The sequence below is a fragment of the Euprymna scolopes genome, chromosome 23, assembly GCF_053919585.1.
Source record: "Euprymna scolopes isolate OS-2025 chromosome 23, ASM5391958v1, whole genome shotgun sequence".
Classification (NCBI taxonomy): Eukaryota; Metazoa; Mollusca; class Cephalopoda; order Sepiida; family Sepiolidae; genus Euprymna; species Euprymna scolopes.
The window spans coordinates 114,000,058-114,025,181 of record NC_136504.1 but is presented as its reverse complement, the minus strand read 5'-3'; the positions used below and the strand labels follow the sequence as shown (position 1 = coordinate 114,025,181).

Sequence of the window (25,124 nt, the reverse complement as noted above, 5' to 3'; positions counted from 1 at the left end):
AGGAGACATCAAATAACGTTGTTTAATATATTTACATACATATTGTGCAGTTCAAATTGTATTTATATATTTCTTTAAACTTTTGAGTGGCCAACAGTCACCCTAGGATAGAAGTTAAAATATAATGAACGTATTTATTGAAATGTTCTTTAAAATACTTTTTTGGGGATTTGTTTGCACACATGGTAATTGCTTTGTCTTGACAGCCGTTAACCATCTCAATATTCATGACCCACCCTCACTGCAGTTGCTGGGTGAATCGTCAATGACATCCAAACCACGTCCATGGGCTCGAAGCTGGCTTTTCAGGCCAACGGTTGATTGTGCAAGTCAAGGTTGAGTCTTGAAACTTGTTTCACTTCTGCTTCCACTTTTCTGCTCTCTCTCTCCGTCCAAAGCATGTGTTTTTTTTGTGGTTAATGTAAGCAGCTTTCGAGAGGAGCATCCGATCACAAGCCTCACATTTCCAACTGTTCAACGCATAAGGTAAAACTGACACATTGCCTTTCCTCAGGGTTCTCTTCAGCTCAGTATGATCGATTCTTTCCGATTCAAAATCTTCAGATCCACTTTTTACTAGCCTTCTTCCATTTGGGCTGACATTTCACTAGAGTTCCCCAGTTCTGAACAAGAATCTTGAATGATTTAAGTTTGTCTTTTATGCAATTCTTAAAGTGCCTTTTTGGACCATGCTGAGGATGTTCCCCAGTCTTAAACTCGCCATAAAACAACTGCTTGGCCAACCTCACATTCTCCATCCTAACAACATGACCAACTGATTCCTTATCACCATTCCTTTGATGCTCAAATACTCAGTTTGAGAATGTTGATATCAGGTGTCAGTGACTGCCATTTTCAGGATGCGCCTGAGGCATTACACACGTACAGACACAAAATCTTCATTATATCAGCCAGAATTCAATTAAAAATGTTCAGTTATATTCATGAATAACTAGTTTTATTAAAAAGAACATGAATAACTAGTTTTATTAAAAAGAACATGAATAACTAGTTTTATTAAAAAGAACATGAATAACTAGTTTTATTAAAAAGAACATGAATAACTAGTTTTATTAAAAAGAACATGAATAACTAGTTTTATTAAAAAGAACATGAATAACTAGTTTTATTAAAAAGAACATTTAGGGCCGATAAAAAATTTCTCTTTAATACTGAAATCCTCTAAGGAGGTCACAGCTTATTTGTCCTGCGATTGACCTATTGTAAATGGTATCCATTCAAAGTCAGATATTATCCATACAACTCAGTCTTTATTTCTTTGTTTCTTTTATTTCTTCTCGGGGTTTAAAATTACAAATTATCATTTAATCAAGCAATATCAACTTATCACAATTAACAAGAGATTTGGTTCCTGTTGTTGCCAATAAACTATTGTTGTCTGGAGAAATAAAAAAAGGTACAAGAATTTTTGGGACGGGTTATTTTATGAGAAAACAAGCAGCAAGACCTGGCATTACCCAGGATTGAATAAGTGTACGTTTTCATTATGTTCATTGTGTCTAAAAAAACACAAGACTCTGAACATTCGCTGATCTTGTACTCATGTAATAACTCTCCTTTAACAATTACAAAAAAACCCTCCAACCACCGATATCCATGACAACTCCCTACCTGAGAATTCTTTCTTCAAACTCTACCACTTATACCATCTACAGGTAATATGAACTGGAGAAATATATTGATGGCATTGCAAAGGCTGCTGCAACGAAGGTGGGCTCTCTCTATTGTGCCAGAAAACTACTCACACCTAAGAGTAACCTGTACCTCTACAAGGTCACCATTCGCCCATGCGTGGAGTATTGTTGCCATACCCTAGCTGGTGCATCTACCACTAGTCTCTCCTTCTTAGATAGAGTCCAAAAAATGCTACCCTAGATTAAATGAAAGGTTCTGTTTTAAATTCTGTGCGGATTACTAAGTTTGACCAAAAGATTTCCGAGTTCGACAAGATACACACGAAGAAAGTCGGAGGTTACATCAACCGAAACGTTGTGAAAATAACACTCAAAATGAGAACAGTTGTTTGAATAATCCAAATTATAAAAACTATTGCACAGGGTGGGGGAGAGCAACTTGCTTATTTGGAATATCAATTAAAACAAAAAAAAAAGCAAGTTGCTCTGTCCCACCTTGTATGAAAAAACTCAAAGTAATTATTCAATTAAAAGCAACAAATAATAGTTAATTAATAAACATGCTTTTTGAAAATCAATATGCAAATTAATTGTTATTCTATTAGAATTCCTGTTGGTGTCATGGTATTTCATAGACTTGCCTTAATAGGCCTATCCTTATTTTGTCATTGAAACTGGAATGTTAAACATGGTTTCTGGGATCAGTCAGAGTGGGGTGTGGGGTGGATGGCGACTCTACTCACTACGTTGGCTGTATGTCTTTCTGATGTCCTGATTGTTATCATAGCCCCAAAGAATGGTATCTCTTTTGATAACAGAGGAAATTGTCTCCAAGACGTCTGTCTGGGATTTCGATTTCTGTGGGTGTGGAGGGCTGAACCAGCTGTTCTGCTTTTTTTTTTTTTTTTTTTAATATTTTACTTTTTTATTTTATGCTTGGAACTCCATTTCTGATTTCAATCGCAGACACTAAGGGTTAGATTATTCTTCATCGTTGCCCTTTACTTTCTCCCCCAACCACTTCCCTATGGGTTAACTCTTGCTCTACTCGGCTGGCATGCAGACCCCACTTCAACTCAAATCACTGTGGCATTAGGAAAATAAGTACTCGTTGCAGGAAACAGATTGTCCTGGGTCAAAAGATTACAAAAACACACGGTGGGTGGTTTAAGTGATCAACTAGTCTTAAATGGAACATGATTTTTTTTTCTTTTTCTTTTTTTTTTTTGTTTTTGTCCTTTTTTTTTCTTCCTTTTCTTTTTCTATTTTTTTATTTTTGTCCTTTTTCTTTTTTTTTTCTTTTTCTATTTTTTTTGTGTTTTTGTCCTTTTTCTTTTTTTTCTTTTTGTCCTTTTTTCTTTTTTTTTTTTCTTTTTCTATTTTTTTTGTGTTTTTGTCCTTTTTTATTTTTTCTATATATTTTATAAAATCTTACATCTCCATTATGGAAGATTTAGACACAAGTCGGTTTTATAATGTGGAGAACTCCCACTACCCCCATCCCCAATGGAGAGGCTCTGGACTGGGACAAAATTTAAATTGTCTCACTCTAGAAGCATTTCTTCGTCACGGACCAAGGAAAAGAAAAAAAAAAATATTATGAAGTATTAGAACGAATCTTTCTATTTTGTCAATTTCTCGTTTTCTCACTTTTTTTTTCCTCCTTTCTCTTTTTTTTTTCTTTCCAGTGGTTTTTTATTTTCTTCTTCTCCTCTTATTTCCTTCCCTCTCTCTTTTCTTCTTTAGTAGCATAGCTACTCGGCGTTGCCCAGCACAAAACTGGAATATTTTTTATTAAAACTCTGTCTACCTGTTTCTCTATCTTTCTCTCGATCCTCCCCTGTCCTTCTCCCCACATTCCTATTTCTCCTCGGCCTAGCCCATTTTCCTCTCTGGACACACAAAGATAATTCATTTTTATAGATTCTTTGAGGAATGAGTCGGCATAAGGGAATTAACTTCTTTCATTAAAAAAAAAAAAAAATCGGAATAACTTCCTTTTGGTTAGAACATTGCCGAGCCAAACTCCCCTGGAAAGAGTGGGTAACTAACTCTCAACCGAGCTCAAGCAAAGGTTGCTAAAACATGGGACAACCTGCAAAAGTGGGTTCTGTACAGGACGCTTGGTGTCCTTGTGGTGTCAACATGCAGTTTATCACACCTATCCTTACAGACTGTCCTCCTAAGCGAGTCATGTTCTGATGTGGACTTGAAGGATAGCCCGAACACTATATATATATATATATATATATATATATATATATATATATATATATATATATATAAAATGAGTTAAGGGCAAAATAAATTCAAGAATTGACAAAATAATTTCATGGAAGATTTTGTGCTACAAAACAAGTGCTGTCAAGAATTGTGCATGTCAACGCACTTAAGGAAATAAACGGTAAGATGATCAACATCTTGGAATTTGGAAGGAATATATACTGCATCAATCACTTTATTACAGATTAGTAAAATGTCAATATTTCACTAAATATACGCCATAACAAAATGAAAATTAGGGTTTGTATTATACACATAGATTCGAAAAAGTTGTCAAAAAACAAATATATAACAAATAAATGTTATCAAAGGCAAGATAAGTTACTTTTCTACCTAACTGGATACGTTTTTAGTGTTTTTATTTAATGTAACATGTCTATTCAGCTCCAAAAACATACAGTCTTTACCGATGTATTGGAAAATTTAAATGACGGCCGATTCTCTCTTTGACAAGGTAAGTTTGGAAAAAGGAGTTATAAATAAAAAACTAGACAAAATATGGTTAAAAACTCGTTCAATATATTTTACCTTGACATAAGCTGACATATATTCAGTGGGTTTTTAACAATGTCATGTATAAAAATCATCTGAAAGTGACGTGCCAATGGTAGATCATCTAGCCATGTTGACAAATGATTATCCAAAAAGGGCGTGTACGCATTGCTGGTAAACTTTACAGCGTCTCATGCTTGGAATGATCCAACCAACTTATCCCCAATGATTCCCAGCCAAAACATAATGCCTCCATCTCCTTGTTGGCGATGAACTCTGGGTCCATCTATCCAGACCATCAAGAGTAGCATGGGCCTCATCCCTCAATAGGACCTGTTGGAAATCCATTTTCATGTAATTCTGTGTCCAAGCCATTCGTTTTTCCCTATGTTGTTTGCTCAATGGAGGCATTGGAAGAGGTTTGATGTTCCTTGCAATCTCATTCAACATTGTACTAGGCATGTCTGGATTTTGGAGCGATTCCAGCTTTTGCAAAAATGAAAGCACTGGTGCTGCTTATATTTCGGTTGACTTCCCTACGAATTTTCCGAATATCACGATCTGAAAGGTTTCTCCTGATGCCCTTATTTTTCTGGATTTGATGTTCGGGTTGTTCAAGAATGCAGCCAAGGTTTTTGGATCCCATTCCAGCTCCGTGGCTAAATTTTTGATGGACAATCCTTCTGTGAGTCCAGCAACTATCCTTTGCTTTTCAATAACCTTTATTCGCCTGATTTTTTGGCATCGGAAGAGATCTGCAATAAAACGATGGACAATAAAATTTTTTTGATAATAAATAAAATGCCATAACTTCGTGAATATATCGAATGAATTTGAATAAAATATCGGGAAATAACTAAACTCAAAGCAACCCTTTGATGGTACAATTTTCATTTTTTTTGTGACGTATATTTAGGGAAATACTGATATTTTATTAATCTACAATAAAGCGATTGACAGACTTTTGTCATTTATTTGTTATATACTCTGTAGTTACATTGAGCTTCATAAATTAAAAAATTTGTATAAATAAAAATGTAATATATATATATATATATATATATATATATATATATCATTCAAATACCGTAGTGTTTGAATATGTGGTTAAGTGTTAGTTTTACTCATTTTGAACTGCTTTAAAGCTTCACTGCTCACTCATTTTGCGAACAAATTTCAAACAATTTTTACAGTTTATAAATCGCCTTCTCAGCTATATTTTGAAAAAAAAATTTTTTTTTTTTTAATTTCTGTTCAGTAAAACAAGTTATAATAAATTACTGTGTTAAAAAAATTTTCAGAATCTGTAAGGAATGGAGAGACATGTTTTTTTTTGTTTGGCTATTGGTTACCATAGCAACCAAATCTGTTATACTACCTCAAATTGGCTGAGATGATAACGTACCAGGATATAAAAAAAAAACTGTTGCCAATAATTCACCGCTGTCTCGATCTGCCGCTCAACTGTACTGTCAATAATAATTCACAGGTAACAAGTGAAACTAAGAGAGAAAAATTTATTTTAAAGCAAAGCCTGAAAAAAAATCATGGATTACATAGAAAAATTTGAGCATGAAATGTAATGTGGCAAAGATTTAAACATAGAAAAATAAAAGGATTAGTTGTTAAAACTGGAAAAGAAAAAGACAAGATATTCTAGTAAAAAATATAATAAATTTATAACTTAAAATATTGCAGCATTAATAAGAATTGATTATATAAATTCTTAATTCTATTTATGTTCATATACAGACATATTTACATATATATATATATATATATATATATATATATATATATATATATATATAAAACGTGCATATATACAGTGCCGCCATAAAGAAAGGCTGCACTTGTAATTTTTTTCAAAAACTGCAAATTCAAGCTAAATTAAATAATAATTGCTTTTATTGCAGAGTTAGAAAGTATAAGATTCCTAGAAGTAAAATTTCTGATTCCAACTCCTTTTTTTTAAATTAAAAAAAAAAGAAGTTTTTTATGATTGTTATTTCCATGGAAATACTAATAAAATATGAAGAAATAAGGCATCCTTACGTTGTCATATGGAAGTATGCCTGACTGACTTAAGTTCTTATTTAGCATGTATTTCATGTAATTAAAAAACGTAGGAAAAAAACTTATGTAAACAAATGTTGATCCATCCACATCTAATCTCATAAGAGATTTATAATAAGTGGCTATTCAATTCTAAAAAAATAATCTTTATAATTTTTAAAGAATTTAGAATACTTTTGAATTTAAATTTAGATTTTTCAATGAAAATTCAACACACAACACATTTTTTTTCTGAATAATTTTTAATAAAAATTATAAAAGAACAAATGTCAATTCACTCGCACATTTCTTTTAAATTTAAAAAAATATATAATAAAAATTATAAAAGAACAAATGTCAATTCACTCGCACATTTCTTTTAAATTTAAAAAAAATATATAATAAAAATTTTACAGTTTCCTCTTAACATGACCCTTTTTAAAATATAAAATAAAATAACCCATTTGAAACCGTAAACGGACAGTCATCTTTTTTATTTTTAAATGTTTTAATCGACGTAGTAAAATCTCATCATATTCAACTTAATATTCATTTTTGCATGCAGCTTTAAGAAATTGACTTCTAAACCAACCCATCTCTGGCCACGTTTTTATTTATCCATCTTTCCTTCATGTTCATTTTTTATCATTTCTTCTCATATTTTTCTTTAGCCCTCTCCCATGAACAGAGCATGCTGATGTAACTGTTCTACATCTATTAATCCAAGAACATTGTTTCTATGTGACCATACCATCACAGTTTACTCTTCTGCAGACATCTCTGCTATTCAGATTAAATTTTCCTCTGTGATCATCAGAATTAAGTCTATCTTTAAAACTCAAATCATATCCATCATATTATTTCATCATTTCTCTCCATACAACGCATGTCCTCAACTCGATTAACCAGTTTTCGCTTCCATACACTATCACACTGTCTACAGGTGCTTGATAGGCTCTTTCCTTGGTAATATACGAGATATATGTATATATTTACAGTTTGTAATATATATATAATTAATAAATGGTAAAAAATCTGAAAAAGTGTTCAATACTACTGTAGAGCAAAAAATCTGCAAAGTCTGATGAAACTATCGGATTGTTAATTCGATTCTGGTGGTAGAAACATATATAACTAAGCAAATTAAAATAGTAACATACATATATATATATATATATATGTATGTTACTATTTTAATTTGCTTAGTTCCCCAAAGAGAAACAATGCGTTAGATGTTTCTTTCTGCCGGCACAAAGAAGGTTTCCGCACAACAATAGAGACAGACTCCAAAATCTTTAAATGGTTTATGTAACACCTTGAAAATAGAATAGTTCGAGGTGCTACATAGAGCGGACTCCAGAAACCATTTAAAGATTTTGGAGTCTGTCTCTACTACTGTGCAGAAGCCTTCTTTGTGCCGACAGAAGGAAACATCTAACGCATTGTTTCTCTTTGGGGAACTTTGAATTTTTTCTTCCCCCCCCCCTCGTTGTGCCATTATTTTAATCGTTTTTTAAACGTTAATAAACTTTATTTTAGTGTCCCCATAATTTTTGGCACATTCAATAGTTCCCCATCAGAACTCTTTACTTTCGACATAGTATTATTATTAAAAAGTTAACAGAAAACAAATAACTTGTGCGCCACAACAGAGAATCGAAACTCAACCATTTAGCTTATGATTTACTTTTCCTTTGACATTAATGCCTGAGCTATGGAGACATGTTTGCTTATCTCAGGTCCATTGATGATAGTTGGGATAGGGTACACGCTTCTGTTCAGGATCTGGTTTGTTATTTGTCAATACTGGTGAAAAAAGTGATTTCTGTGTGCAACGGCAGCAGCACATTCTGGAGAGAACCAGTGCTGGTTGTTAGGTTTTTGCTGGAATTTTTGGGAGGGTATGCAGCAGTCTATACCTACAATTGACCATTCTGTCAGGTCTGATACTATGGAGGACACATTCTTTTTAAACATAGCTAAATCTGATCTAAATGTACAGAAGCTATCCCAGTCGGTCATAGAGTATTAATATACTGTACGATGGAGAGGTATGCCTGAGGACTTATTACATTTTATTTTTATCTTAACTGATACAAGCGAGCGCTCAGAAGATCCCAGTGGAGACAGAATGGAAGATGAACATAGCTCAGAGCAAGTTGTGAGAAAAAGTTCTGGGAGACTTGCATACTAATCGTCAGTGAAAAATGGAGAAATCGTGACAGAACCTCCACTCATCATCATCTTGCTTGAGTGGGTTAACCATTCCACATTGTGAACATTGAAATCTCCACAGACGTGAATTTTAGCCAAAGGATGAGCAGACAGGATGTGGTCAATTTTCTCAGATGTGCTCTTAAAGATAGTAACTCTGCTGTTGTGGAGGGCAAACAGTGGTATGAGTAAGTGCAACCTGGAAGCACATATAGGGTAAGTTAGGGTCTTCTCTGGAGATGTCCCTACCACCTGGAAAGCAATCTTTTATGTAGGCACATATTCCATGCCCATGGCGATCTTGGGTGTCAGATTTGGATGTTAAGTTAGAGTAGTCTTTAATTACAAACTTATCTAGGGAAATAGTTTAATGCCAGTTTCGCTTAGGAATAATAGGTCTAATAGTAGTTTGGTGTTTTACTGGAGGCTCATAATTGCTGCCACTTGTTCCTGGAATATCTGTCCCTGAATATTCATTGTGCTTCCTTTTCTTATCTGCAACTTTTGTTTCTTTTGAACGAATCTTTCCAAGATGGTTTTTACATATTCGTCATTGTAAAAGTTTTTGCTGAATTGCCACCCTTTGTTGTGATGGTTTGACATAACTTGCAAGCAGCTGTATTCTTATTCTTGGGATTAACATCAAAATACTTCCAGCAGAAATTGGTTGCCATAATGGTTGAAGGTCGTTGTTAATATTTAGTTAATTTTTACGTATTTAAATTACTTATGTCTTTATATATAATTAGTAATTCATCTCATTAAAATTCTTTTTGATTGACTAGCTTGAAATTTTTTTGCTGATATTTTTGAAAGTCATCTCCTCTTTTCGATTGACTAACCTTAATTTAAACGTGTGTCACTTCCTGTTTGGCGATGGCTGCAAGAGCAAAACCGTCACTTTTTTTTTTTTTCATGTTCTTTTCCTCCTTTACAGTACGGGTTTGAGCCTGTCTGCTTACTACCGCTTTTTTTTTTTTTTTTTTTTTTTTTTTTTGCACACCTCCAAACATCCGGGCAATGCCGGGCACCCAGGCTAGTCTTTTAAAAAAGGGATGACTGTTAAATATAAACACATACATATGAACATGGCTCAGAGGCTAAGGAATGAGAGTGGAGAGTTGTATGTTTTTGTTTTGGTTTCGATTCTAGCTGATGGCTACGAAGTCATATATATATCTATAATATAAAGCTCTGTGTGTGTGTGTGTGTGTGTGTGTGTGTGTGTGTGTGTGTGTGTGTGTGTGTCTGGTCACGAATAGGCTCCTATATGGTTGACTATTTTAAAAAAACTGATTACATATAATGATAGATGTATCGAGACACAGGAATGGGTATGTTTGATCCTGCAGAACGATGGTTCATAAAAATTGTGGGGTCTGCGCTCGCGCCTGGTCCACAAAGTATGGAAATAAAAAACTTAAAATAAAAAAAAACGTTTACAAGTGCTTTTGATATAGATGTACATAATAATACTTTGATAAGTATGTTTTAACTTAAATAGGGATGGTATAATAAAATTATTGGGTCTGCGTTCGCGTCTGGCCTCCATAGAATGGGAATAGGCACAAACTTTAATAAAGACTTTTCATATCTATCTGCGTAAGTATACTTTGATAATTATGTTTCAGTTTGAAGAAATACGGTATAATAAAATTATGGGGTGTTCGTTCGCACCTGACCTCCATAGAATGGAAATATGTCACAAAGTTTAACAAGGTTTTTTTAATATAAATCCACAGAATATTGTGATAAGTGTTCCAGTGTGAACAGGTATAGTATAATAAATTACGGGGGTTATCTATTTTATTTTTACTTTCATCATATTTTGCTTTGGTTTTGATACCCCCATATTTGAAGCTATCTCATTACAACCCTTCCTTTTCATAACCTATCATACTTTAATAAATCAGAGTCCATTTCCTGTAGGCTGTTTTTGAACCCAGTCAACGACGGGTACTTTTGCTAGTATATATATATATATATATATAATAATCAATAGAGAATTGTCTCTATAATAATAAATACGTAATCTGCAACAATTAAAATGTCATATTTAAATGTATCGTATGACCAGGCAACGCCAGGTGGGCTGCTAGTATATATATATATATATATAAATTTCTTTAAGTTTTTTCAGCATAAAAATAAAAAATGATACTGTCTTTAACATTATTTGCTTGTTTTTTTTTTTAATGTAAAACACTTTTTGCTTCATTTTCACATATTAAAAACCATAACATTTTTCACAAAGTTTAGAGACTTTATTATATCAACAAAAAAAGCTTTCTTTGAATTTTTATTAAATTCCTCTTCAATCACCAACGCATTTTTAACATTTTTTTTTTAATGAAAACTTATAATTCCTCAAAGTAAAAATGGTTTTTAAGCATCCCAAATTCTGTTAAACAAAACATCATGAATCATTTAGTAAACCCAAATTGTTTACCTTGCATCAGCACATTCTTCGACAAGACCGTCTTTCTCAATACACTCTTGCTCGAAATTTAATGACACATCTCTGCTTTTGGCGTACGTTCATGACAGGGGTTGCTTTTCTAGAATTTCATATTGTCAGTATCTGTAACAGAGAGATGAAACTTTCAAGTCGTGAATGCATGAGTTCCAGTCATCCTAACAATGGAATTCTCAATTTCCTCTGATTCAATCAGCCGAAATAAAAAATAGGAAACATAATAATGTATAATTCGTTTATTTTTTTTTTTAAATATTTTATTTGCACACAATTGTTTCTGCCCATTTTGTCAGGGTGTCAAATTTTTTGAGTTGGAAGTTTTGACTACAGTGTAAAGTTTTTGAGTTGGAAGTTTTGACAACAGGGTGTCAAATTTTTTGAGTTGGAAGTTTTGACTACAGTGTCAAGTTTTTCAGTTGGAAATTTTGATAACAGGGTGTCAAATTTTTTGAGTTGGAAGTTTTGACTACAGTGTCAAGTTTTTCAGTTGGAAGTTTTGACAACAGGGTGTCAAGTTTTTGAGTTGGAAGTTTTGACAACAGGGTGTCAAGTTTTTGAGTTGGAAGTTTTGATAACAGGGTGTCAAATTTTTTGAGTTGGAAGTTTTGACAACAGTGTCAAGTTTTTGAGTTGGAAGTTTTGACAACAGGGTGTCAAGTTTTTGAGTTGGAAGTTTTGACAACAGGGTGTCAAGTTTTTGAGTTGGAAGTTTTGACAACAGGGTGTCAAGTTTTTGAGTTGGAAGTTTTGACAACAGGGTGTCAAGTTTTTGAGTTGGAAGTTTTGACAACAGGGTGTCAAGTTTTTGAGTTGGAAGTTTTGACAACAGGGTGTCAAGTTTTTGAGTTGGAAGTTTTGACAACAGGGTGTCAAGTTTTTGAGTTGGAAGTTTTGACAACAGGGTGTCAAGTTTTTGAGGTTGGAAGTTTTGACAACAGGGTGTCAAGTTTTTGAGGTTGGAAAGATTTTAAATAAATGTATTAGATATAATTTTAATATATTAAGTACACAATTAAAAATAATAAAGAGTTGGGGGTATATTTGAATTCAATAAATAAGATTAGAGGAAATATAATTATAGAAGTAAATCTAATAGACATACCAGGTAATCATTGAGTTGACAATTATAATTATAAAAGAAATTAAAATCTACTTTGCTTTTTTTTTTTTTACCTAATACGTTTCAACAGCATTTAAAGATAATATAAAAAAAAATAAAAATGTAGCATTTTAGAGTGAGGGATCACTTTCCTATATAAACTTAACGTAAAATGAGTTTCCACTTCTTGGCCATGTAGCAGAAACGAGACATGTAATCGTTCGCATTTTTTTTTTTTTTTCAAATTTGGTAACGGGAGGGGCAAAAAGAGAGAACGGAGTGGGGGAGTCATAAGTTCAAAACATTTTTAAAATACGTAGAAACAATTCCAAACGTGTATGCAAGGGACTTTTCATGTATTTTTTTTTTTTTTTTTAAGATTTGCTCTTAAAAGATCTCAACATTAAATATTACTTAATTATTTCCTGATATTTTAAAGGTTGTTAACACACACACACAAAGGTGGAACTGTACAATACACACCCCTCTCTGAATTTTGTTTGTTTTCGTCTTTTTTCAATTTTTTTTCCAACGGATTGCACCCCTCTTCTATAAAGGATTTTTCATTTAATCTAAGGGCAATGATGTTAAGCTCATCGCTAACATCACCTACATTTTCTGGAAAATGGGCAAAATGGCTATGCACGAATTGTAAATTGATGCTAATATTTGCAACCAGTCGATGGAGACTTATGAGCAATGTTTCAACAAGCTCAATATTACGAAAATAAACAAATATTTTACTTGCTTGAAATTTATAATTTAAATATATTTCGGAATCAAACTCCATCCTCAATATTCTATTTAAAAAAAAATTTTTTTCTTCTTCTTTCTTGCCACGTTGTAAAGTTGGAGAAAGAAAAATCAGTAGTAAAGATCCACGCGTTGTCTCTCAGCGGTTGTATTTTGAAATGTTCAGAATGGTGCGTTGGCGATGCAAGATTAACGTCGTCGGGGGGGGGGGGTGTCAGTTTGGTTATAGAAGCGTTAATTTAATTTGAATAAAATAAAATACGCATCAAGTGTGCTTGAAAGCCAAATTACAACGCAATTTTATGAAAACAAATATTTTACTTGAGTAAAATATTTGTTTATTTTCATAAAATTATGAAGCCACTTGTTGTAACGAGGCTGACAGTAACAAAAGATGATTACTGCAAAGACAGAAAATGCAGTTTCATCTTAGCCTAGAAAAGCCCAAGGTTAAAAGTAAGGGGAAACAATCGACACGTAAAGAGTTCCACAAACCTGCAATTCTTGGACAGAAGTTACTGGAAGAGGAATCGAATTAAACAAGCAGGAATCAAAGATGCATGACAGGCGAATAGGCAGTACACTCTTAGTCCCGAAACCAACGAGACGTATGTTGCTGGTGAACATTATTAACAAGCGGTGTAGTCATTTCAAAGTATAAAAAGGCAAATAAAGTTCTTAGCATTTGTATTACTTGTATTGGAAGATGAATCGAACTAAACGAGCAGGAACCAAAGATGCGGGTAATAGATTGGACCAGAATTTGTTTAAACCTTTTTCGGCACCACTCCCCCAGAATATTTGAATATCTACTAACGTCCCCTTCCTTCATACATCCTTTCATAATAATGTTAGTAATAGTGTTAATAGATAATTAAAGCGAAAATAAATATTGATAATAGTTTATTCAACAAAATTCTGTTGATCAAATGGGAACACTAACAATTATAAATCAAATGGATCAATTAATAAATCAAACCATAGCTTATACAGTAATCAATAAACATTGCTAATACAGTAATCAATAAACATTGCTAATACAATAATCAATAAACATTGCTAATATAATAATCAATAAACATTGCTAATACAGTAATCAATAAACATTGCTAATACAGTAATCAATAAACATTGCTAATATAATAATCAATAAACATTGCTAATATAATAATCAATAAACATTGCTAATATAATAATCAATAAACATTGCTAATATAATAATCAATAAACATTGCTAATACAATAATCAATAAACATTGCTAATATAATAATCAATAAACATTGCTAATATAATAATCAATAAAAATTGCTAATACAATAATCAATAAACAATGCTAATACAGTAATCAATAAACATTGCTAATACAGTAATCAATAAACATTGCTAATATAATAATCAATAAACATTGCTAATATAATAATCAATAAACATTGCTAATACAGTAATCAATAAACATTGCTAATATAATAATCAATAAACATTGCTAATATAATAATCAATAAACATTGCTAATACAGTAATCAATAAACATTGCTAATACAGTAATCAATAAACATTGCTAATATAATAATCAATAAACATTGCTAATATAATAATCAATAAACATTGCTAATATAATAATCAATAAACATTGCTAATACAGTAATCAATAAACATTGCTAATACAGTAATCAATAAACATTGCTAATATAATAATCAATAAACATTGCTAATATAATAATCAATAAACATTGCTAATATAATAATCAATAAACATTGCTAATATAATAATCAATAAACATTGCTAATATAATAATCAATAAACATTGCTAATACAATAATCAATAAACATTGCTAATATAATAATCAATAAACATTGCTAATACAGTAATCAATAAACATTGCTAATACAGTAATCAATAAACATTGCTAATACAGTAATCAATAAACATTGCTAATACAGTAATCAATAAACATTGCTAATACAGTAATCAATAAACATTGCTAATATAATAATCAATAAACATTGCTAATATAATAATCAATAAACATTGCTAATATAATAATCAATAAACATTGCTAATACAATAATCAATAAACATTGCTAATATAATAATCAATAAACATTGCTAATACAATAATCAATAAACATTGCTAATATAATAATCAATAAACATTGCTAATATAATAATCAATAAACATTGCTAATATAATAATCAATAAACATTGCTAATACAATAATCAATAAACATTGCTAATATAATAATCAATAAACATTGCTAATATAATAATCAATAAACATTGCTAATATAATAATCAATAAAAATTGCTAATACAATAATCAATAAACATTGCTAATATAATAATCAATAAACATTGCTCATATAATAATCAATAAACATTGCTAATACAATAATCAATAAACATTGCTAATATAATAATCAATAAACATTGCTAATATAATAATCAATAAAAATTGCTAATACAATAATCAATAAACAATGCTAATACAGTAATCAATAAACATTGCTAATACAGTAATCAATAAACATTGCTAATATAATAATCAATAAACATTGCTAATATAATAATCAATAAACATTGCTAATATAATAATCAATAAACATTGCTAATACAGTAATCAATAAACATTGCTAATACAGTAATCCATAAACATTGCTAATATAATAATCAATAAACATTGCTAATATAATAATCAATAAACATTGCTAATACAATAATCAATAAACATTGCTAATACAATAATCAATAAACATTGCTAATATAATAATCAATAAACATTGCTAATATAATAATCAATAAACATTGCTAATATAATAATCAATAAACATTGCTAATACAATAATCAAAAACATTGCTAATACAATAATCAAAAACATTGCTAATATAATAATCAATAAACATTGCTAATACAATAATCAATAAACATTGCTAATATAATAATCAATAAACATTGCTAATATAATAATCAATAAACATTGCTAATATAATAATCAATAAACATTGCTAATACAATAATCAATAAACATTGCTAATATAATAATCAATAAACATTGCTAATACAATAATCAATAAACATTGCTAATATAATAATCAATAAACATTGCTAATATAATAATCAATAAACATTGCTAATATAATAATCAATAAACATTGCTAATATAATAATCAATAAACATTGCTAATATAATAATCAATAAACATTACTAATATAATAATCAATAAACATTGCTAATATAATAATCAATAAACATTGCTAATACAATAATCAATAAACATTGCTAATACAATAATCAATAAGCATTGCTAATACAATAATCAATAAGCATTGCTAATATAATAATCAATAAACATTGCTAATACAATAATCAATAAACATTGCTAATACAATAATCAATAAACATTGCTAATACAATAATCAATAAACATTGCTAATATAATAATCAATAAACATTGCTCATATAATAATCAATAAACATTGCTAATACAATAATCAATAAGCATTGCTAATACAATAATCAATAAACATTGCTAATATAATAATCAATAAACATTGCTCATATAATAATCAATAAACATTGCTAATACAATAATCAATAAGCATTGCTAATACAATAATCAATAAACATTGCTAATACAGTAATCAATAAGCATTGCTAATACAATAATCAATAAACATTGCTCATATAATAATCAATAAGCATTGCTAATACAATAATCAATAAACATTGCTAATACAGTAATCAATAAACATTGCTAATATAATAATCAATAAACATTGCTCATATAATAATCAATAAGCATTGCTAATACAATAATCAATAAGCATTGCTAATATAATAATCAATAAACATTGCTCATATAATAATCAATAAACATTGCTAATATAATAATCAATAAACATTGCTAATACAATAATCAATAAACATTGCTAATACAATAATCAATAAACATTGCTAATACAATAATCAATAAACATTGCTAATATAATAATCAATAAACATTGCTAATACAATAATCAATAAGCATTGCTAATACAATAATCAATAAACATTGCTAATACAATAATCATTAAACATTGCTAATACAATAATCAATAAACATTGCTAATACAATAATCAATAAACATTGCTAATACAATAATCAATAAACATTGCTAATACAATAATCAATAAACATTGCTAATACAATAATCAATAAACATTGCTAATATAATAATCAATAAACATTGCTAATACAATAATCAATAAACATTGCTAATATAATAATCAATAAACATTGCTAATACAATAATCAATAAACAATTCTAATACAATAATCAATAAACATTGCTAATACAATAATCAATAAACATTGCTAATATAATAATCAATAAAAATTGCTAATACAATAATCAATAAACATTGCTAATACAATAATCAATAAACATTGCTAATACAATAATCAATAAACATTGCTAATACAATAATCAATAAACATTGCTAATATAATAATCAATAAACATTGCTTATACAATAATCAATAAACATTGCTAATACAATAATCAATAAACATTGCTAATACAATAATCAATAAACATTGCTAATACAATAATCAATAAACATTGCTAATACAATAATCAATAAAATAAAAATCACAGGAATCATCGATCAATGTGCAAATTGTTGTTGATGATCAGCAATAAGTTAAGAAAAACCTCGTAATCTCACTAGAAGCTCTGTCTTTCAGTCCCCCCCCCAAGAATCTATGCAATAAATTAAAAAACAGTTTAAATAATTTGAATAAAATTAGGGCACGTACATTTTTGAAAGATTATAACATTAAGAACGTTTTTTTGCCTTGAGTGATACAGAAAAAAAAAGGACAGTGTCATTCCGTAAGACTCCATCTTGTGGAAATCATGATTCTTGTAGCATATATATATATATATATATATATATATATATATATATATATATATTGTTTTTTCATCCCAAACAAGGCACAGTGTCACTTGGACGTAGTAAGGGTTACTATTTGGGACAAAATTTGCAGGAATACTATGTAGGGAGTTGAGCAGTGAGATGTCTGTTCACATTACACTTGAACTTCTGCATGTCAGTACAGTTGTTATGAAGGGATAGACCCCAGTAAGAAAGCAAACTAGATAAGTTTAAAAATGATATTAGGAAAAGGCTAGAATCGAACCCAGTATGCAAGTGTTAAAAGATAATAGATATTGAAATCCTAGGAATGCAGAACGATTGGCATTGTTCTCGCAAATAACTAAATATTATTAATGTCAGATATGTAATTTACGAATGCATTTGATAGTTCGTTCTTTTAGAAATAACTGGATATAAAATATGTCAGTTAAAAGAATGAACAATACGAGTTTTAGAAATAATTAATAAAATAGGTTAAAAGAGATACAATTTAATTTAGGAATTTCTTTTGTTCATCAGAAGTGTGTAGATGCATGTGCAACGAGCACAGGTAAATTGAAACGTGATAAAGTCACATTGGCTGACCACACCTTTGACGTCATAAAGAAAGGAGATTCTCAATATATTGAGACAGGGTTCAGGGTTAGGAGAATCATAGTCACAGTCACAGACAGTCAGTTAGCAGACAAGAGTCGGACAGCGACTTAGTGAGAGCTGATGCCCTCTTGGAGGCGAGAGAGGGGAGGAGACCATGTAGTTGTAAAGGCTTGAGTCCCTGACCATCATCAATCATCCAGCTGGCATGAATAAAAAATCATCTATATCTGTAATTGAAACGTGATAAGGTCACATTAGTTGACCACATCTCTGACGTCATAAAGAAAGGAGATTCTCAATATATTGAGACAGGGTTTGAGGTTATATTGAGTCAAACAGACAGTGAGAGATATAGCCAGAAAGAGCTTGAGTCAGCCAGACCAGGAGCTGATGCCCCTTAGAGGCAAAGAGGGAAGACGAGATCATGTAGTGTTAAAGTTTGAATCCCTGACTATCATCAATCATCCAGCTGGCATAAATAAAAAAGCATCTAATATTTGTAAACTGTTGTCTTTGTCGTCATTTCAACCAAAAAGGAAAAGGTAAACGTGTTTTATCTATCATCTTGTAAATGAACTTTGTATATAACTCCCTCCAAGTAAAATGTGCCTCTGCAATCATCAATAATGTTTCTCCCCTTTTCTAATCAGTAACAGGAACTCTTGCATAAATGTCTCTGCTTTTAATAAAAATATGAAGTCGCCCAAGAATCGTCACAGTCGTCGCCATGATGTAAAGTATATGTCATTATCATCCTCTGTTCTGAGTCCTCGTGTATTATGTCTCCAAAAACAAACCAGACAGGCAGCTAAATCCCACCCCCACACAGTAGAGATTTCTAGATGTAAAAGATCTTTCTACTCTAGTAGTTTTATCCCCAGAACTGCTAGACTCTGGAATTCCATTCCAGGTCCCTGCTTCCCCAACTGTACTGACATGCAGAAGTTCAAGTATAACGTGAACCAACATCTTGCTGCCCAAATCCCAACATAGTGCCCCAGTAGTAGCCCCCTACATCAAAGTGGCAATGTGCCTTGTTTGGGGTGAAAATGTAATAAAAAAAAAAAGAAAAAGAAAAAAAAAATGAGTCCATGTTATATGTTGTCTCCAATATGCCCCCCCCCCACATAACACAGTCAGGGAAGCAGGTACTCGAGAGGGAATTCCAAAGTCTAGCAGTTCAAGGGTAAAAAGCTATTAGAGTAGAAGGCTTTCGGGTATCTAGGGACCACTATAGTGTAAGGGTCGGATTTATTTACAGATTACATGCGTAATACTAAATTGATTTTAACTTAAAATAGTTTCAGCATTCATTAAAAAAAAAACGAAATAAAACAAGTTTTTATGATCATATTATATATAAATCGTCGATCTTTACTTTCGATCATGGTAGCATAAGGTCAATTTGGAATATGACAAAAAGAAGAGAAAAAAATAGAAATGCAAGACAGAATTGAAAAATAAAATAAATAAATAGAACACTCCCAGGCCACGTCGAGTATGTACAACTTGCATGGAATCAAAGCCAACAAAAATAATTGTGTCATAGAATGCTATTCATTAGGTGTGGCCACATCAGTTGCTTTAACAAGTTGATAGGTTTTTATTGTTTTTTTTTTTCAGCCATTAGATATACTGTCTGGCTCCTCCCTATGTAAAATGATACAATGATGTCGCATTCGTTTATCTCCTCACTTACCTCGTTTCCTTTCTCTCGTCTAAAATGTTCAGATTCAATTTTGAAATTTGCTGGAATGCATTTTAATGGAATTCTGCTTTATATGTTTTTTTAAATCTGGGAAAAGCAGATTTCTGTTTAAATCTCTTGAGTCTCTTGTGGTAGCATTATTTGTTCGAACGACTTATAAATTAATAAAGATAGATGCTGAGTTTATATGTGAACAACCTGTAGAATTTATTAAAGCCAAGTAGAAAACATTTATACATCTTTATACAGACAATACCTTTTGGTAGAAAATATATAAGAGCATGTGTGTATTGTATAGTGTTGGTCTCTGGTGATCATGTGTGGATTGAGATTAATTGTCTAGTTCATGCTGTTATCGAAGTAATTCATTGATTGTAGAGTTTATTCATGATTTTACAATGTTTAGCTTACCTTGCTAAGACTGGATTAGTACGCAAAAGTTCGTTTTATTACAAACAATACCTCTTTAGTAGAAAACGTATAAGAGCATATGTGTATTGTGTGTACATGTGTGTATTGTGGGCACGTGTGTATTGTGTACACGTTTTGTGTGTATGTGTATATTGTGAGCATGTGTGTTTTATTGATTTATGGCGATCATGTGTGGATTGAAATTAATTGTTAGTCCATGTTGTTCTCAAAGTATTTTATTGATCGTAGAGTTGTTCATGATTATACAATATTTTCCTTACCCCGCTAAAACATTCGAGAGTCGTGTTTGCTTTGGAACGTCACTCTCTTTACTAGCCTCTCATATATGCAAATTCTCGATTTTTTTTTTTTTTGTCAAAATAAAATAAAGCTGATAATCACCCCCGATGGTAGTTCCCTCTGAAAAACTTCTAATCCATAAAAAGCAAACTCCTGCTTGAATTGCTAGAGCCCCTCAGGCCACAACTTCTGTTTCTTTTTTTATTAGCAGTTCAGCCTGGCTTTGCTCGGGCCCTATGTACTGTTCATAACTTGCCCTACGTGTGCATACACTTTATGTAGAGACCGCAGAGGTAATTTTTTTAAAAGTTTAACCCCAATTTTAACCTCTTAGCATTTATTTTTTGGGGCTCAAATGAAATTAAAAGGTTTTATCTATGTCCAAGTAACCTACATTTAAAATTTCAAGTGTTTCAACCCAAAATTGGCGGAGGAGTTTCGTAGAGTTTTCAAAGGTCAAATCGTTGAACTTTGACCCCTTGAATTTCTGTCCAAAAACCCATTACAACGATTTTCCCAAATCTCAAACCCCTTATGTCAAATCTCGAGTCTCTAGACTAAAAATTGACTGAGTTATTTAGTAGAGGAAAATGTGTGTACACGCACACACACACACACACATTTTCACTTTTATAGATATATAGATTGAAATTCTCCCTGTTGTAATATTTTTTATGTAATGGAGGGTATGATTACAAAAAGTTGGAAGGTCCTACTTACAGACACTGGTGATAGCAACTAACCAATCAAATAAAACCACATTCTGCTAGCAACAAATCAGAAACCAGAATTGCTCCATAAAAATATTGAATCTTTTGGCATTCCCACACCCAATTTTTTTGTGTCCAACATGAGAAGGAATTTGCTTTCTGTCTGCAGACTTTTACAATCCAACACTTGTACAGATCGACTACCCAATAGAAAACCTATTCTTTGTCTTCATCTTGACTTTTACAATTCAAAGCTTCTCTGCTTGACGACAGCCATTTTGTTTGGAACAAGATTTTTTTCTTTTCTTCTGAAACTAAAAATGGCTTTCAGTTCATCCCTCCCTTTTTTTATAATGAAAAAAAAAAAAAAAAAAACGATATTCTCTCTTCTATGAAAATTCTCTCTGAAAACTTGGAACCATGAATAGCTGGACCTGATATCGACTGCAACTTCAAACCGACGTGCCTGGGCGGCGTCTATACGAGATGCAGAGAATTCAGTGATTTGCTGACACAACAATAACAATGGAAGAGGTTATCAGACATATATATATATCGTTCATGAAAGGGAAACCTGGCTATTAAGGGTTGAGGACATGCGTTGCATGGAGAGAAATTATAATAGAATAATACACTGACTATGTAGTGTGAGTCTTCAAGAAAGACTTAGATTTAATGATCTCAGAGGATGATTAAATCTGGACAGAACAGGAGACTTTGATAGTATGGTAACATTAAAAGAATTGATCAAAGTTCATGGGCCAGTAGATGTAGAAGATTTGAGGTAGAAGATTCAGTTCACAGAGGAACGAACAGCAAGAAAAATCTAATGAGTATGTAAGAAATGAGAAATGATAAAAAGAGGGATGAATAAAGACCTGGCCAGAGATAAGTCAGTTTAAAAGTCAAATTCTTAATGCTGGTCAGCACATACCAGCATGTAGTCATGTAGTTTTAGCCATTTCAATCCAGAGTTAAGTATTTCTGTCATTGTTTCCTCATTTTGATTCCTCGATCAGAATGTAGTGCTGATGCCATCAGCAGCAATCTGATTTACAACTTGTTTTGCCCAGCGTCAATATTTTTCCGATGTTGTCCATCACCTTTACGGATATGATAACGATAGAAATTGTAGCTATCTTCACCCCCCAAAATCTCCAAAGACGTATTGCCTTGATTCTCTCTCTTTTTCTCTCTCTCTCTCTCTCTCTCTCTCTCACACACACACACATCTATAATATAAATCTCACTTGTCTGTTTAAATGTATGTATGTATGTTTGTATATCTCTTTCCACAGAGGCGACGAATTTTCATGTGATCGGCATTATTTTGAAGATGGTCGCCACTACACATGCTTAAGGCCATCAGAACAAAAATTAAATTTCATCTCATCAGACCATAGGACATGGTTCCAGTAATCTATGGACTTTGTTGACACGTCTTCAGCAAACTGTTTGCTGACTTTCTTCTGTATTGCCTTCAGAAGAGGCTTCCTCCTGGGCTGACAGCCATGCACACCAATTTGTGGAATACAGAGATAAGTGTGTCATCCATACAGTCAAGCATGGTGGTGGGAATGTCATGGTCTCGGGCTGCATGAGTGCTGCAGGTATTGGAGGTATTTCATTAAGGGAACATGAACTCCAACATATACTATCAAATACTGCAGCAGAGCATGATCCCCTCCCTCCAGAAACTGGGCCGCAAAGCAGTGTTCCAGTATGACAATGACCCAAAACACACATCCAAGACAACCACTGTTTTACTGAAGAGGCTGAATGGACTGGTCAAGCATATCTCCAGCCTCGAACCCAATAGAACTTTGGGGCATCCTCAAGCAGAAGGTGGAGGTACGCAAAGTCTCAAATATTCGCCAGCTGCGCTACATCATAATTGAAGAGTGGAAGAGCATTCCAGTAGCTACATGTGAAGCTTTGCTAAACTCCATGCCCAGGAGAGTAAAGGCAGTTTTGGATGATAATGGTAGCCATACAAAATATTGAGAGTTGACATTTTGTATGTTAATATTGACAACTTTTCGTAAAGGGTGTACTCAATTTTGTTGCCAGAGATTTAGCTTTTAATGAGTTATTTTGAGGGGAAAATAAATTAACTGTTATATATGCTGCAGGCAGACTACTTTTCATTGTGTCAAAAAAACAACATTTTTTCAGTGTTGTCTCATGAAGAGATATACTTAAATATTTGAAGAAATGTGAAGGGTGTACTCATTTTGTGATACACTTTATATATATAATATATATATATATATATATATATATATATATATATATATATATATATATATATTTCTGTAGAAATATATTTTCTTATAATATTTACCAATCCTTATTTAAGAAGCTCAATGTAATTACAGAGCAATATAGTGAATAAATGACAAAAAATTATATTCAAAAATTCATAATGTTGACCATGAAGAGATATACTTAAATATTTGGAGAAATGTGAGGGGTGTACTCATTTTGTGATACCCTGTGTGTGTGTGTGTGTGTGTGTGTGTGTGTGTGTGTGCATATAATTTTTTTTTTTTAAGAATCTGTTTGTAAACAAACCAATCCTGAATCTTATACAATACTCTCATTCTGTCGCCATCACAAACTTGCCAGCTTCGACTTCTGTAAAGTGCTGTAAATAAGAGCCTCCTTTGTTTTGTCAACGATCTTGCGAGATGCTTATCACGCGTGATGCTGGCACGGATATGGAATTTGTTGAAAGAATGAAAGATTTGTTAAACGTTTCCAAGAATTACTTTTGATTCCTAACCTTACTACACTGTTTCTTAGTTTAAAGGAAGATTCTCTCTATCTTTCTCTCTATATATAATATATATATAAAAAATTGAAAGTGTCTGTGTGTGCATTTCCCTACGCAATAACTTTGTCAATTTTTAGTCTACAGACTCTAAACTTGATATACAGGTTACTGAGATTTGGGAAAATCTATGTGATCGGTTTTCGGCCAGAAATTTGGCTGTTAAGAGGTCAAAGTTCAACGATTTGACCTTTGAGGACTCTATCAAACTCCTCTGCCAATTTTGAGTCTAAACACTTGAAATTTTAGATATAGGTTCCTTGAACATGGATCTAACTTAACTTGATTTGAACTCAAAACAATAAATGTTAAGGGGTCATAAAAGGGGTCAAAGTTAAAAAAAAAAAAATTCATCGCTTTTTTTGGGGGGGTGGGGGGGGTTAACATACACCTCCAAACACCCGGGCAATGCCTGGCTGAAATACTAGTTGTAAATAAAGAGAAAAAAAAATCCACGTACGTAAATATTCTCCCTTTGATCTTAACGATCCAATTTCATTTGCCTATCTGCTAAACATAATAAAAAAAAAAAAAAAATGTGGAGGACGACGAGGCTGGAAACACTTTTCATTCCAATAATTCCCCGATTTCCTTTTTCAAATGCAACAGAAG

General features: G+C 31.8%; 1 protein-coding gene and 1 long non-coding RNA gene across 2 annotated transcripts in view; one reads left to right on the top strand and one right to left on the bottom strand.

Annotated features, from left to right (window-relative positions):
- The window catches only part of LOC145246134 (disintegrin and metalloproteinase domain-containing protein 12-like), a 483,466-nt gene that overhangs the window by 360,907 nt on the left and 97,435 nt on the right, over positions 1 to 25,124 (top strand). The gene's annotated exons all lie outside the window — the stretch shown is intronic.
- LOC145246135 (uncharacterized) lies at positions 4,836 to 11,279 on the bottom strand. The gene is made up of 2 exons (XR_013863099.1): positions 11,149 to 11,279; positions 4,836 to 5,185 (listed from the first exon to the last, which is right to left on the bottom strand). It is a non-coding gene; the product is annotated as an uncharacterized LOC145246135 (long non-coding RNA).